The 17,221-nt window shown below is 43.9% G+C and overlaps 1 non-coding gene across 1 annotated transcript; it reads right to left on the bottom strand.

The window, feature by feature from the left end:
• Window positions 1-9,984: 9,984 nt before the first annotated feature.
• Window positions 9,985-10,091, bottom strand: LOC113633182 (U6 spliceosomal RNA). The gene has a single exon (XR_003438097.1). It is a non-coding gene; the product is annotated as a U6 spliceosomal RNA (small nuclear RNA).
• Between the last annotated feature and the right edge of the window lie 7,130 nt (window positions 10,092-17,221).

Raw genomic sequence — 17,221 nt, 5'->3', positions numbered from 1 at the left:
AAATGGTTAAAATGGTTACTTCTATATTATGTATATTTTACCACGATTAAAAAATTGTTTCTTACGTCAAAGTTAGAGGTAAAATTGAAGTAGGGGCCTGTTAGCTCCATTCTGTCTCATAAACCACGTCAGCTGCATTCCAAGCCCAGCTGGTGATTAGAAATCAGTGCCTTTGGCCAGAAGAGAGTTCATCTCAGGGCAATCTCTTCTGGTTGCTGGGAAATAGAGTCCATCTGCTACTTTAATAGTGGGTTAGGAGGTTGGCCATGACACTGAACGTTACACCTCAGAGGTATAAATAAATAAGGCATCCACATTGTTCAAACATCCAATAAAACAAAACACAGGTAGCAAAAAGTCTCCCTCCTACCCTTTTCCCATCCACTCAGTACCCATGTCCCTTAATAGGTGACTCTTGATTTTAGTTTTTTGTTTATCCTTCTAGAAAAATTATGTGTATACCAACTACTATGGGTATACGTTATTTTTCTCTCTTTCTTTTTTTACCCAAATGGTAGCACACTGCTCCGGACTTTGCCTTTTTTTGTTAGAACGTACCTTGCTGAACTTTCCATAAAATACATAAGGAATTTCCTTACTCTCTTTTTACAGCTGTATAATATTCCAACATATGGAGGGACCATAATTTATTTAACCAATCCTTTATTGTTGAACATTTAGCTGTTTCCATTCTTTTGCCATTACGTAATTATGAATATCATTTTGCACATGTGTAAGGCTATCTGCAGGAAAAAATTCTGGGACTGCTAGATCAGAGTATAAACATTTGTAATTTTGATAAATACTGACAAATTGCCCTTGATAGGGGGTGTCATTTTACCCTCTTACTGGTAACGTGTGAGAATGCTTGTTTTCTGACCCATTCAGTCTGATTTCAAATTTTTGGATTTTACCAGTATAATGGGTGAAAAATGATACCTCAATGTGGTTTTAATTTGCATTTCTCATATGACTAGGGTTGAGCATCTTTTTATAATAAGAGTCATTTCTCTTTTCTTTTTTGTGAACCATCTGTGGACCATCTTTTGCCCACTTTTCTCTTGGGCTAGTAATCTTTTCCTCTGTATATATTATGGAAATTAACTCTTTGCCTGTGATTTGAGTTGAACATATTTTTCCAAGTTTATCATTTGTCTTTGTTTATATTTTGCATTGCAAAATTTTTTATGTAGCCAAATGTATCAATTTATTTTTAGTGGCTTTTGGATTTTGTGATATAATGAGAAAGGCCTTACTCCCTTTGGAGTTAGAATCCTCTCATATTTTCTTCTATTATTTTCATGATTTCATTTTTCTTCCATTTCGAACTTTGATTCAATTGGAATTTATCCTCATATGTAGTGTGAAGTCTGAATCCAACTTTGTTTTTCAAGTGGCTACCCAGTTGTTCCAATACTATATACTGAGAAATCAATCTATTCCCCCACTGCTTCTAGATTCTATCTGAATTAAATACTATGGGATGGAACCACAGTCCCTACTCTAGGTGGATTCCATCTTTTGTCCCCCATCCCTATGGGACTGCACAAAGTACATCTTAGACTCTCAGCACATTTTCTGGAAAAAGTGACCCCAAGTGCTCTGCTCACCAACCCACTTTCCCAACCTCTCCCAGAACCTCATTCGGTAATTGATCCCTATCTTATTAACTCTTACTAAAATATTTTTGTTATACTTTGTCTAACTTAAAGATTTTTCTTTGTGGAAAGTATTCTTCTAAATTATCTAGTCCACTACTACCAGAAGAGGATGTTCTGGGTTTTGGTAGTAGAGGTCTATATGTTGAACCACCCTTGAATTCCTGGAACAAACTCCATATGATATATTAATTTTACTATGCTATATTCCTTTTATTAATATTGTAATTGAACTTTTTGCATTAATAGTAATTAATGACCTGCACCTATGTTTTTATATTTAATGAAGTCTTTACTGGATTGGTATCAGTCTTGCGCTCATATTTCTAAAAGATTTTGGAAAAGTTCCTCTTTTTTCTATATAGCATGTTTAAACAGCCCTGGGATTATCTTCTCTTTAAAGGTTTGTTAGAATTCCCTTGCGAAACCATGTAGTGCAGTGGTTTTAATTGTAGTCATTGGGACCCTTGCTGGGGGGCTACGGAGGGGAGAAGTGTAATCTAAATGACAGACAGTATTTGATTCACACCAGCGCACACAGCTGGAGCTGGAGCAATTGTGTGATTTAAAACAATTTAATTCTAGTAAAATTTCAATACCATGAAATTATAAAGGTTAATTTTTTGTGGGTTTTTTTTTTTTTTTTGCTCCAAGAGTCCAAAAGCGTTAAAGTCTTTTCGTTTACTTATTTCACGCTCTAGCCTTTTTCAGAGATCAAAATATTAAAACACTTCCCAAACATTTATTCCACCTTTCTTGGCCATCAGAACTCTAGAGCTACGTATAGTTGCTTCAGGCCATAATGATAACCCTCCCTCCAATACTCAAAGCTAATCTCCTATAAAATTGGACATTTTCTCATCAGAAAACAGTTCCTATTTCTGGGCTTCTTATCTGTGCTGTTCTCCCCCACAGGCAGAGGGTTTTACCTCTTTGATTACTCCTATAAGTGGAATAAAATGTGATCATTAAGAATAAAGATGAAAGCAAGATGGGGAGGTGGAACATCAAATCTATACTCTAAAGCAAAATCAAAACAAACAAAACATCAATAACAGCATACGTCCAAAAGTCCTTCAGGACAAAGTGTTATTTATTAATGGGCTATTTTCACATCTCCCCTCCTGAGGGAAAAATCATTCACAGAGACCCTGACGCACAGCCAAAGGGCTTTGGGTCAAAAGTGACCTCGGCAAGGTGGCCTGGTTCCACAGGAGATATGGGACGTAGAGCGTAATCTGGAGCTTCAGAGTAATAGGAGACTAAGGGCATCTGAACTGGAACCTCCCCTGCCCCACAACCCTGGGAAAGAGGGTGGGAGTCAAGTTCACTGCCAAGGTAAGAGGTGGTTGAATTTCAGAAGGATGTTGTCGTGTCCAGCCAGTATGTATCCTTACTATGTGACTGGTGTGATTTTGCTGACTAAATGAAGTTAGTTAACCACTAACTAGGGGAAGCTGGAAATTCTAGTTGCCCAGATTCATGTCTGTCTCTGTCTCCAGGCTATAATCTCCTTGAAGACTGGGATTATATTTTAATCTCAGTGTCTGGCACAGAGTGCTTGCTCAGTACATGAAAGAATGAAATAATTAAAGAAAGGTTTATATGAATTCATTCATTCATTCATTATGTATCATGTATCCGTGATACATGTGTCGGTAATAGATCAGAGGACAACCCTGATCTTTGCTCTAATGGGATTTGTGGCCCAATGGTACAAGATGCCCAAGCACCACAGGAGATCGGATGAGGGATGATGGATGTGGGCTCACCCCGCGCTCTAGAGACGCTTCCCACCTGCTGTCGGTGGGACCTGCAGAGCACAAAGCAAAGGAGTCTTGAGGGAAATGGCTCAGACACCGGGGTCCTCTCTCTGCCTTAGCCCCCATGGGGTGGGCGGCGATGCTCTCTTTGGGTGTGAAAAGATGAAGAAAACCAAAGCGCTTGCCTTGACAGCCGCTCCCAGCCCGAAGCCCAACGTGCAGAGATTGTAATCTACATCCTTGCTGTTACCAGAGAAGGAAAACCAACACAGAGACGGGAAGAAAAGCACACTTTCTGTGCAGATGGTGGGGGTGTGGTTTCGCAAGGGAGGGAGGCTCGAGCTGTAAATCAGGCAGTGGCGCGCCCCCTGCTGGATCTAAGATTGTTCTGCAACTAGCGGAACAAGGGCTAAACCAGGTGGGATGATGGCCGCAAAGTTGGAGCAAGGAATAAGGAATGTTCCTCGTTCCTCCCAAACGCAGAAACCAAATTGCCAAGGGGAAGAAATCTACCAAGGCTGATCAAGGGCCCCCCATCTTCCCAAGCTTCTGGGGGAATCAGGAGTGGGTAAGCAGTGAACAAAACTCCATCTGTAACCAGGGCCTTGGCTAAACACTCTTCTGGCAAATTCACTACCCCTTAATGCCTCAGTTCCCATCTTGGGCTCAACCTGGGGGAAAATGTATGAATTATTATAAAACATCTGTCCCCCCTCTTTTTCTGCAAATATAAGAACACTGGGCATGGGTAATAATACAGATAGCATTCTTGTAAGGTCTTTGTATCTAGCTTACTGGCATCCCCCATCACTCCCTCCCCAACAGCATATAATTTGAGGATTTTCTTTAAAACAAACAAACAAACAAACAAACAAACTTTAACGCCCCCAGCTAATCTTTTCCAAATAGCAACAATTATAAATTCCAAACAAAAACGTAGAGGCATGTGAGCCTCTCAGGCTTTTCATTTTAATGGAGCTGCTAATTAAAAGCTATAATTTAACAAATAATGACCTAACCATCTCACTTTGAAATCAAACAAAAACCTACCACTAAAATGTTGGACTAGATAATGAATCCGGGCACAATTCAGACTCCTGCTGGGCCCGTGCTTGGCCCCCTTCCAGCAAAGGGCCTGACGCCTTTGATTAGCGGCAATAGTTTTCCAAACCATTTGGAGCAAACTCACTATGGGGAGGATAAGTGAGCAATTTGTGAGGCTAAGTGTTTTTTTGGACCCACTCCCACTGCTGATGGAGCCGGATGAATATTTATCCCTTCTTTGCCGTCATTCATTGTCACTTGGTCAATTTCATTTTCTCCCTGGCCCCTCTTTGGCCCCTGGGGAAGAATGTTGTTCTTGAGGTAAGAAGCAGGAAGGAATCGCAAACAGGAAAACTAGAGATGAAACCAGGTGACGCTCACTGCATACAGTCTCCTAAGTGGTTAATAAAATAATAAACGATGGAAGCACGATTGCTTCCCATCTACCACGCCCCCTCCCTTAGCTGGGAACTGGGCATCTGTGCCAGGCTATAAATAGTCTCCTGTTCTGGAACCTCCCCCGCAGCCCAGGCTCACACCAGTTGCCAGTACGTGGCATCCAGTGGCTCTGCAGGCAGGAGGACCTCAAACACTGGCCCCTTTCTGAAGTCCTAGGAGGGGAGAGAATTGGGTACCTCTGAAAAGGCATCAGGTAGTGACAGAGCACTCCCCATGGATCCGAGGCAGGAGGAGTGGGCACTGCGTGAGACCCTAGGAGAATACAGATCTTGGACACTCAGTCTATCTGTAGATGCAGGGAGGACGGAGCTGCCAGGTGTATGCATGTCACACTGCCACTCTTAGGACCTCGGCTTGGGCTGTTACATCCCCAGGAGCTACTCCTGCTTTGAAACCTTAAACCCTAATGGCCTTTCTCTTGAGTACAATCCGTCCTTTATCTCCCTCTCCCCATCATTCTACCTGTACCTGTTCTTCAGCCTCAAATAGACCTGATAACAGTCATAATCGTCATCACCACCATCATCACTGCCATCCTCAAGGCTACCATATATTGAGTGCTTACAGTTCACCCAGCACTTCGAGAAATACTGTATGTGGATTGATTCCATTAATCCTCCCAGCAACCCTAAACCAATAATAATAGAGTTTTTAATCCCTTGTTCCCTCATTAAAAAAAAAATTATTTATTTATTTGGCTGTGCTGGGTCTTAGTTGCGGCACGCGGGATCTTTAGTTGTGGCATGTGGGACCTAGTTCCCTGACCAGGGATCGAACCCCGGGCCCCCTGCACTGGGAGCACAGAGTCTTAGCCACTGGACCGCCAGGGAAGTCCTCCCTCATTTTCTTCCAGGCTCTTTCTGGATTCTTTTCCTTTCCTAACCAACTGTACTGCACAAGCCAAAGAGTTCTGAATGCCTGCTACCCCCAGAGCCCTCCTCTGAGGAAATTGGTTGCATTGGTGGGGGGCAGTTCTTGTTCTGTCTTGTGTCATATCACTGGACTATGCTTCTGGTGCCAGTGGTTTAGTCTGGGGGTGGGGCCCAAGCCCAAAGTGGCTATGGATAGGCTGCACATCAAAATGACCAACCACCCATGATATGGGTCTGTAAGAGTCTAACAGAGACGCTCCATATTGGATAACGACAACGTCACCCAATCAGATTTCCTCTGGATGGATGAATGTGAGATGCACACTGGGACAAAGAAAGGCAGCCTCCACAGAGATGACAAGATGACAGATGATAACCATGGTATGTACCTGGATTTGTGTTTACTAAGTGCCAGGTGCCCAGCTGAATGCTTCTCAAATTTTAGATTATCTTTCAGCAGTCTTACAACATAGATACTATTAGCACCTCCACTTTACAGATAAGAAAACAGAGGCTTAAGCAAGTTAATCCATGTGCCATGGGTTACACAGCCATGGTAGGGAGGAGATCCAAACCCAGGCAGCAGGACTGAAGATATTAGTCTATTTCTTTGAATAATAAACATTTTTAAGTTTTAAAAAGATTAACAGGGCTTCCCTGGTGGCGCAGTGGTTGAGAGTCTGCCTGCCGATGCAGGGGACACGCGTTCGTGCCCCGGTCCGGGAAGATCCCACATGCTGCGGAGCGGCTGGGCCCGTGAGCCATGGCCGCTGAGCCTGCGTGTCCGGAGCCTGTGCTCCGCAACGGGAGAGGCCACAAACAGTGAGAGGGCCGCCTACCGCAAAAAAAAAAAAAAGATTAACACTTAGTTGCCAGGGGAAGGGGGTGGGGGGAGGAGGGATGAACAGGCAGAGCACAGAGGGTTTTAGGGCAGTGAAGCTACTCTGTATGATACTATAATGGTGGGTACATGTCATCATGCATTTAACCAAACCCACAGGATATACAAAGCCAAGGATGAAGCCTAATGTAAACTGTGGACTTTGGGTGGTAATGATGTGTCAGTGTTGGTCCATCGACTGTAACAAATGCACCCCTGTGATGGGGGATGTGGATAATGGGGAGGCGGTGCATGTGCTGGGGCAGGGGGCATATGGGAAATCTCTGTATCTTCTGCTCAGTGTTGCTGTGCATCTAAAACTGTTCTAAACAATAAAGTCTATTTTAAAAAGATAATAGAGTCACATGGTCCAAATGCTTTTTAAAAAAAGCATAAAAGAGTATTCAGTAAAATGTTTATCTCCCACCTCTGTTCTCCATCCTTCCAGTCCTACCCCACCCCGGTCTCTGAAACCACTATTATTTCTCATTTATCCTTCAAGAATTTTTTCATGCAAAAAAAAAAAAAAAAAAAAAGAATTTCTTTAATTGCAAGTATGTACATATATTTATATATAAACATTTATATTCTTATTTTACACAAAAGTAGGATTGCTGGGTCAAAGGGAATATACAAGTGCTACGTTGATAGCTGTTGCCAAATTGCCCTTCGTAAGGGTGATGCCCTCTCAGGTATGGCTGCCGGGAGGGAAACTGGCCTCACTCTGTGCAGAGGGGGCCTGTCTTCTCAACCCTCTGTTAGACCAGAACCTCCTCCATGACTGGAATTCCAACGAGCCAGTGTCCTAGTTCTCCCTGTGTCCCTGGGTCACTGTGTGGCTGCCATGAAGGCGTCCCTGCTACCTCACTTCCCTGAGGATGGTAACGCTGAAGGCGGTAGTTCTCACAGTGTGGTCCTGAGACGGCAGCATGAGGACCACCTGGGAACTTGTTAGAAATGCACATTTTCAGGCCCTGCCCCAGACCTACTGAATCAGAAATTCTGGAAGCCAGGCATGTTCTAAACAAGCCCTCTGGGTGATTCTGATGCACGCTAAGGTTTGAGAACCACTGTCCTAAGGTAAATTAAGTCCCTTCCTTGTATCTTGAAACAACCTCAGAATCCGATGGTTAATCATCTTACTTGACTTCTCCAGAGCCTCTAGCTCACGACCGTGGCTACCTTCTTGAAATGTGCTACTCACTGGTTTCCATGAATCTTCTCTCGTGGTTTCCTCTCCACCTCTCTGACCTCCGTCTTCAGCTTCCTTTGAGGGTCCTCTTTACCACCCACTACTTTAACGTTCTTAATGACTCACCGCTGTTCCCACTCTACACGTTTCCCCTGGGCAATTTCATCCACTCACCTGGTGTTAAGGGCCACCAGCATGTGCTGATGACTCTCCAGTCTATATCCCCTCACTCACCTCTCCCTCGGGCTTCGCGCTTCTTTAACCCTCTGCCTGTTGTGAATATCTCCACTTGGATGTCCCACAATCACCCCAACGTCAACGTTTCCAAAACTAAGCTCATTTTCTTCTCAAGACTCGTTCCTCCTCCAAAGTTGCCTATTTCAGGCAATTCCTTGACAACTTAAGTTGCTTGAGCCAGAAACCTTGGAGTCATTCTAGACTTTCCCCTTTTTTCACTCCTTTCATCCAACCAAGCACCAAGTCTTGTCTATTTAAAAATCTAGGGCTTCCCTGGTGGCGCAGTGGTTGAGAGTCCGCCTGCCGATGCAGGGGACGCGGGTTCGTGCCCTGGTCTGGGAAGATCCCACATGCTGCTGAGCGGCTGGGCCCGTGAGCCATGGCCACTGAGCCTGCACGTCCAGAGCCTGTGCTCCGCAACGGGAGAGGCCGCAACAGTGAGAGGCCCGCGCACCGCAAAAAAAAAAAAAAAAAAAAATCTACTCCCTCTTCCCCATCCACCCTACTACTCCACCTCTAATTCAGGCCTCCATTATCCATTATCTTTTGCCTGAACTTGTGCAGTATCTTTTGCCTTTGCTGGTCCTTTTGTCTCCAGTCAACCTGACCCGGCTTCCTCCATACCCAACACAGTTTTCTGCACCAGAAACTCCAATTCTGCACCCAGTTTTGACATGTGGCCTTTTCCCACACACCAAAAAATTCTCTGACACTAGCTGAATTCTGATACTATTTACTTGGAGGTAGCATCAGCTCCCACAGGTTAAGGGCTCAGTCCTATAAGGCTGCACACCCCCGCCCCGCCACTTCAGATGCCAATCAAAAGTCTAGGTTGTCACCTGTGCTTCTGACTGACTGGCTATAGACTGGAGGTTCCAATGACCCTCCTAAGGTTCAATTAATTTGCTAGAGCTGTTCACAGAACTCTGAAACATTTTACTTACTATAGTACTGGCTTATTACCTAGAACTCAGGAAGAGCCAGGAAGAAGAGATGCATAGGGAAAGGTATGGGCAAAGGGCACGGTGTGCCACTCTCTCCAAATCTCCATGTGTTTACCATCCTGGAAGCTCTCTGAACCCAACCATTTGGGGTTTGATGGAGGCTTCATTACAGAGTTATGATTCATTAAATCACTGGCCATTGGCAATGCGTTCAACTTCCAGCTCCTCTCCCCTCCCCAGAGGAACTGGGGACTGAAAGTTCCAATACTCTAATCACATGGTTGGTTCTCCTGGCAACCAGCCCCCATCCTAAGATACAGTCTAATAGTCACCTCATTAATACAACAGTAGACATGTTTATAACGCTCATCACTTAGGAAATTCCAAGGGTTTTAGGGGCTTTGTGCCAGGAATGGGGATGAACACCAACTACATACTTCTTATTATAAATCACAATATCACAATTTCCTATTGGTTCTGTTTCTCTGGGGTGCCTAACTACAAGGCACCTCCCTGGGTCTGGCCTATTTTCCTACTCAGGTTCTTATTTGATCCCAGATAACAGGCTGCCTTAAAGAAAGAAAATTAAAAAAAAAAAAGCAAAATATTCATTTTTCACTGCTGTGAATTCACCAGAAACAGGAGGAAAACCTTGTCATGCTTAGGGATTCCAGCAACTACTTTACACTATTTTGTGTCTTCCAGTGACAGGAAGGTTATCTTGATAGCATTTTGTTTGGTTGTTTGTTTGGTTGTTTTTATGGTGATGACTCTTTTCTTTCTCTCTTTATAAATTTTATTCAATAAATAAAAATTGTATATATTTAAGGGGTCCAACATGGTGATTTGATATACATAGTGAAATGACTACGGTCAAGGTAATTAACATACATCTCCTCACACAGTCACTGTTTTGTGTGTGTGATGAGTGTACCTGAAAAATGAGATGCTTCAGGAATTTGGGTCTCATCCTTGCACAGGGGCCCTGTCCATCTCCTCTGTATTTTTCCAATTTTAGCAGATGTGCTGCCAAAGGGAGCATTTGATAGCATTCGTTTTGTGTCGTATCTCTTCATTCTTTAGGATGTTACTAGGATACAGAAACATCTGGGCTTGCAGAGCTGGAATTTTTCTTGAAAACTTTGATTTTTTTTTTTTTTTTTTTTTTGCGGTGGTCGGGCCTCTCACTGTCATGGCCTCTCCCGTTGCGGAGCACAGGCTCCGGACACGCAGGCTCCGAGGCCATGGCTCACGGGCCCAGCCGCTCCGCGGCAGGTGGGATCTTCCCGGACCGGGGCACGAACCTGTGTCCCCTGCACTGGCAGGCAGACTCTCAACCACTGCACCACCAGGGAAGCCCGAAAACTTTGATTTTTTAAAAACATCAAGCCTGAGGACTTCCCTGGTGGTCCAGTGGTTAAGACCGCGCTTCCAATGCAGGGGACGCGCGTTCGATCCCCGGTCGGGGAACTAAGATCCCACATGGCCCATGGCACGGCCAAAAAAATTAAAAGACCAAGCTGGGTTCATCTGTAATGACAGTTTGTCTTGTAACCTAACTGCCTTTATTTTATCAGTTGTGTAAGGATGCTCTTCATTTTGCTGTTTAGCAAGGTCAGATTGGGCAGCTTTTAGGTGCAAAATTGGCGCCTCGTTCTTGAAAATCGAAAGTAAAGCCTTGCTGACCACATTGAACGATGTGGGATTTGGGTTTTCCTCGGCTGCTATTTCCCTGATGGACACATTGACTTACTCAATCCCAAATCCTTAGAGCAAAACTATCAGATGTTAATTCTCTCCAGCAGCGTCTCCAGCAATATCCAGAGATGGGCTTTCATAGCTGGGCTGCTTAGGGTGAGTCTATTAATTGATTATAGGAGCTGTGTGAACTCCTCGGAGGAATATTTGCATTTCAGAGGCAGGGTTCAAGTTCAAGCCATCCTTCTCTTCCCTCGTCCTCTTCTCCAGACTGAAAAGGGGCTCTTTAAGGACAGGAGCCCCTCTTGTTTATCTTTGCATTTCCCCAGCCCCTCATGAAAAGCCTGATGATCAAGAAATACCCATTAAATAGAATCAATGGAATCTGACCACCTGTATTCATTAGGACTCTTCACATTACAAACAACAATTCCATCTAAAGGCACTGCTTAAATAATAAAGAGACTATTTTGGCTCACGTAACTGAACAGTGTGGGTAGATTTTTAAGTCTGGCTTGATCTAGTCTTCAAATAACGTGACCAGGAACCTGGGTTTTCTCTTACCAACCTTCCTGGCTCTCCTTCCTTGATGCTAGCTCCATTCTCAGGCCTGCTCTCCCCCATGGTTTGCCAGGTGGAAATAACCATCCCCCAGAGCTGGAGCCAGGCTCTTGCCTATCCAGCAGGTGAGTCTACTCAGGCAATTTCCACACAGGACGATGGAGGCTTGAGATTCTTGGAAGCTCCAGCAAACGTCTCTGGCTATCTTATTGTCTTTGGCTGGCAACTGCCCACACCTGAACCATGTACTACGGCCAAGAGGATGAGACCTCCTGACGGGATCCCACCCAGTGTGCTGAGAATGAAAGAGCAGTGAACCTCTAACAGAAAATTAAGATCATTTTGGTGGGAGAAGAGGGAATGGGTGTCAGGAAAACAACCAGAAACCCCCACCAGCTCCTCTGTGGGTGAAGGTGGCGGTCTGGAGCAGCAATTCCTTTGTGGATGCAGTTCACGCCTCTCTCGAAGGCTCTTTGGCCCCTTGACGCCGGAACAGCTTCAGGCAAGAGAGTCAGAGACCACATAGGCTTGGTGGGGATGAGGAAAGGCTCGACTTTCCACCTCTCACAGGTGCCCCCAATGCTTGCCAGGTTTCAGCAGCCTGTGAAGACTTCTCTTTGCCTTTCCCTCAACCACTAGACCCCTAATTCTGAGGCAGTTTGCATACCTCTGATGATATCTGCTGGCCTCAACTTCATGCACAGGGGGGAGTTTTTCTGTTCTTAGGAAAAGACCCATCAGTCTGAGTCTTGTAGACCTGGGACTCAATTTTATTTGCGTAAGTGAGATAGTCATTGCTTTGAAAATTTCTGTAGCACTTCCCGAATAAACAAAGGTGCCATGCCTGCTCTGCTAAGCTTCACCCCTGTGACATGGGGATTGAGAGTGAGGCCTCTGACAGGGAAAGGCTGCCCCCAGTTAAAGAAGGCTAAAAAGACATGACAACCAAAGGCAATGCACGGACCAGGGGGGAAAAATACGGAGCTCAAAAGGACATTCATGAGGCAATTGACAAATCTGCATATGGACTGCAGATTAGATAATAGTATTGATTATTTTGACAATCGTTCTCAGGTTATGTAAGAGAATGTCTTTGTTCGTAGGAAATACACATGGAAGTCTTTAGGCGTAAAAGGAGCAGGATAGGATGTCTGTAACTTTCGAATTGTTCAGGAAGAAAAAAACATAAATATATACATATATAAAGAGCAAATGAATAACAATGCAAATGGGACAACATGCTAAAAATTGGGGAATCTAGGTAAAGGATTATGGAAGGTCTAACTGCCTGGGTTTGAATCCTGGCTCCACTGCTTGCTAGCTAGCTCTAAACCTCTCTAGGCCTCACTTTCCCCATCTGTAAAATGGAGGTAATAGTAGCAACTACTGCATAGGCTTTTTGGGAGAAATAAATGAAAGAATCCATAAAATGAGCTTAGCACAGGGTCTGGCTCATGGCAAGAGCCAAGAGTAATAAATGTTAGCTATTTTTATTACTATTACTGTCCCACAGTTCTCCCAGTTGCTGGGATAAAGAGATATGAATAGAAACTATTCCCTCTAGGAGCATACATGGCAGGAGATGCCGGCCAGAGGGAGACTTTTCCCCCTCATATGGAATAGACTTGATCCAGTGTCACATTTTATATGCATATGGTGTTACCTATTATTATGTAATGAACACGTATACCATATGGTAATATGCTTTAAGTATTTTTCTTCAACTTGCCCCTTTTACTCAACACAATGTCTTGGAGATCTTTCCATAATAATACCAATAATAATTAACATTTATTGAAGCTTACCATGTGCCAGGCATAGTTCTGGGCACTTACCATGTATTATTTAATTCTCACAACAATCCCACAAAATAGATTCTCTTGTCATTACCTTTTTTTTTTGTAATCACCATTTTATGGATTAAAAAAGTTGATGCTCAGAGAGGTTAAGTAACTTGCCCAAGGCCATAGTACCAAAATTTGAACTCAGCCTGTCTCCAGAGCCCGTGGCCTTAATCACTATATTTTTCCATGCAGGTGTATACAAAGATCTATTTCACTGAAAGAAAGTGACAGGGAGTTGGGGGGAGCTACCTAGTATTTCATAAAATGGTTATACCCAAAACTCATTTAATCATTCTAACCCAACTGATAGACATTTAGGTTATTTCCAATATTTGCTATTTGAAACAGTGCTGCGATAAATATCATGGAACAAGCCTTCATAATATCCCTATGTGTCTGACACCAAAGAAGGAAGAAGTTAAAAATATTTGAGAGAGAAAAATTTAAGCAACAAAATAAAGTAGTATTAAACCAAAGTTATATTAAATTATACAAGATAAATATTGATGAACCCACAATGAAATGAATGAATGAATGAAGGAATGAATAGGAGAGAAGAGACAAGCCTCCAGTGCAGAAGAATTCCAAATAATTTGAAATTCCACCAAATAAATGTGATGTGGTATCCAGGATGGGATCCTGGAACAGACAAGGAACATTAGGAAATTAAGGAAATATGAATAAACTATGGACTTTAGTTAATAATAATAATGTATCAATATGGGTTCATTAATTGTAACAAATGTACCTGGTAAGAGGTTAATAATAAAGAAAACTGGGTGCAGAGCATATGGAAATTCTCTGTACTATCCTCTCAATTTTTCTGTAAATCTAGAATTATTTTTAAAAGATAGTCTATTTCAAAAAAATTTTTTAAAATACAGGAGAGCGAGGGACAAAGTGTAGGTTTTGTAAGAGATGGGAGGGGAGGGGCTTCCCAGCCCAGCAGGGAATTATTTTATTTTTTACTTTTTAATTAATTTTTATTGGGGTATAGTTGCTTTACAATGCTGTGTTAGTTTCCACTGTACAGAAAAGTGAGTCAGCTATACGTATGCATATAACCCCTCTCTTTTTGAATTTCCTTCCCATTTAGGTCACCACAGAGCACTGAGTAAAGTTCCCTGAGCTATACAGTAGGTGCTCATCAGTTATCTATTTTATCTATTCCCCAGGAGGGGAATTAGCTTCAGACGGCAGGAGGAAAGGAGGCGCAGGTGGGTGCAGACAGATATTTTTGTAGGCCTTCGGCAGGAAGTTGAGGGTTTCCACCTGATGGCCTCAGTTTTTCCTTTACGACACAAGAGGTGAGGGTGGGCTATCTGCGGAGAGAGGGCCTGTGGAAAAACTGTGGGTTGCAAGTGGCAAAAGTTTGGAGAGCCCCTGAGAGGAGTGCAAGAGGAAGCTGACCAGAGGCAGAAAAGAGCAATTTCCTCTCACGTCACAGATTTGTGTTGCCCCAAAAGGCAGAACCTTGGGCCGCAGGCCTAGAGGCCTAGCTGGACCGTCTCCTTGGAGTTCCACTACTTGACCAGCAGAGGGCGCCAAGACACCGCCCAACTTTTTCACACCCGGTCCTAGATCTCCCAATTTTCCCTCTGATTCCAAGAGTAAAACGTTCTTTTTGAGCCAGCCATATTTGAAGGACGATAAACTCTTTGAACTAGCCCAAAGGAACACCTTTGAAGAGCAAGAATTTAGCTATGTGTCTCAGAGCTAATGTCTTTTACTTGCCTCCTCCCTCCAGGAAGCGCCGGCAAAGCAGAGGACACGACCACCATTACTGAGGACCTACTATGTGTCGTGTGATGTTCCAAGCGTGTCTCATTTAATCCTCACAAATCACCTCTGAGGTAGTGGTTATTATTATCCCATCTACAGAGGAATAAATGGAGTCTGAGAGAGGTAAAGGAGGTTATCTGAAGATCCTTCCTGTTGAGTGTAGCCCTACTCCTGCTTCGTTTCAGTTAACAATCAACCAATTAACAATTTTTCAACAGGTGTGTGTGCTGGAAAGCTTGCCCTGGGAGATGCTCTGTGAGAAAAGGATCCTGTGTCAATAAATTTGGCAAAGCTGCAAACTCCTTCCATTTCTGTGAACTGGGCATAAAAATGGTCACAGCAAAGAGCTGTCCTGAAGCTAAGCTAGGCCTCTGCAGTGCCTGGAGAATGTCTGCTCCCTCTCCCCACTTCCCTGACCCACCCCAAGCAGGTGGCTCTTTCCTTTATGGGGGAATGATACAGCTAAATTGTAGGAAAATTTTCATTTAAATTGTAGGAAAATTTTCATTTTCATTTCCTACTTCCCCAAGAAGTAATTGAGGATGGAACAATAGACAGAACTGAAGCTTTGGAGTCAGGGCAAAGGAAGTCTCTGAGATTTCGTTTTCTCATCTGAAAAACAGGGCAGCAGATACCAGAAACTGCAGGATGTCGTCAAGAATCGGTAAGCACGTGGAACCCCCAGCTCAGAGCCTGGCCCTGGGAGACCCTGGTGAGGGAGGCGCCAGGACCTGGGGACCATGAATTGTGGCAGGACGCGCACGGCCACCCTGCAGGATTTAGGCGGGTGGACCACCTGCCTCCTCGCCTAGCCCCTGGGTCCCCCCGTCGCCGCCCCCTCCACCCCTTCCTCAAAGTACCTGCTCCCGGTCTCGTAGCTCGTAAATCTCCTTCACACAGAGGGCGATAAATTAGAGGGGTGTGAGAGACCCCCACACACACCTTCCTGCGCCCTTCCTCCCCCTTCTGGGGAGGACTGCGGGAGCAGGAAGCCCCTGGGACGGGGTGGGCGGGGTCACCCAGACCCGCCCACTTCGGCTTGTTAATTACAGACCCAGGGTCTGCAGGGCCTGATTTATGCCGGGACGGGCTGAGTCCTGTGTCTGGGCAAGTCTAGGGGAGCCTGGAGGGGCGGGGGTGACAGGGGTGGGAGGGGTGGGAGGACAGGAGACCAGAGAGGATCCCGAATTCTGAGGGCCTTGTTGAAATGACAACGGTACTAAACTAATACATTTACATATAAATAAAATTTAAGCATAATAGCAATAGCTAACATTGATTGAGAGACTGCGCGCCAAGCTGGCTAAACACTTTATTAATTCATTGATCAAATATTTATTGAGTGCCTATTCGGTGCCAGGAATCTTGCATATATTATCTAGTGAACTTCCCCAAACAGCCCTGCCAGTTAGTCATTATGGTTCCCATTTTGCAGATGGAGAAATCCAAGCAAGAAGCGATTAAGTGACTTGTCCAAGGTTACTAGGCTACTGAGTAGTGGGTCCAGGACTCATATCCCTGGCTATCTGTCCCCGGAGCTTAAACTTTTTTGACTAGATTATCCTGCCTCTTTGCTACCACTTGCCTCACTGACTGCCCTGCCACCAGCTGTGTGGCCTTGGGCAAACACCTTTGCCTTGCTGACAAAATAATTATTTTGGCAAAAGAGGCACTCTGCCCTACCTACGTCACAAGGAGTTAGGAGGATCAAATTAAACTGAAGCTTATGGAAATGGCTTTAAAAAGTATCTGTAGACTAAAGCAAAGTGAGAATAGATGTGAAGGAGACGGTGAGAAAGTCTATCCTATGTGATTGAAGAACCATAAGAAAAGAAAAAAGAACATGCAACAGAAGCAATATTTGAAAAGACAAAGTGTGAGGAAATTTACCAATCTGAGAAGTATCAAACCACAAATTCAAGAAGCCCAACAAATCCTAGAAGATATATATTTTTTAAACCCACACACTTAAATGTGTCATAGTGAAATATCAGGAACCAAAAACAATGAAAAGATTTCAAAACCAATCTGGAAAAAAAATTACCGTCAAAGGAGCAACAGTTCCTCTGAAGCTGACATCTCATCCATAGTAATGAAAGTAAGAAGACAACATCATAGTTTCAAAGTGACTTTAAAAAGCAGAACCGACAAGACTTGTATAGGAGAAATAAAGGCAAGTCATCACCAGTGGGCTTTCACTGGAGGAAATTCTGAAGGACATAATTCAGGCAGGGAAAAAAAAAACATTCCACATGGAATGTCTGAGATGCAGGAAGTAATGAAGAGC

The sequence above is a fragment of the Aethalodelphis obliquidens genome, unplaced genomic scaffold, assembly GCF_003676395.1.
Source record: "Aethalodelphis obliquidens isolate GAN/ISIS:26980383/991018 unplaced genomic scaffold, ASM367639v1 scaffold38, whole genome shotgun sequence".
NCBI classification, from domain to species: Eukaryota; Metazoa; Chordata; class Mammalia; order Artiodactyla; family Delphinidae; genus Aethalodelphis; species Aethalodelphis obliquidens.
Note: the sequence above shows the minus strand (reverse complement) of the source record. Positions and strands in the feature narration are given on the sequence as shown.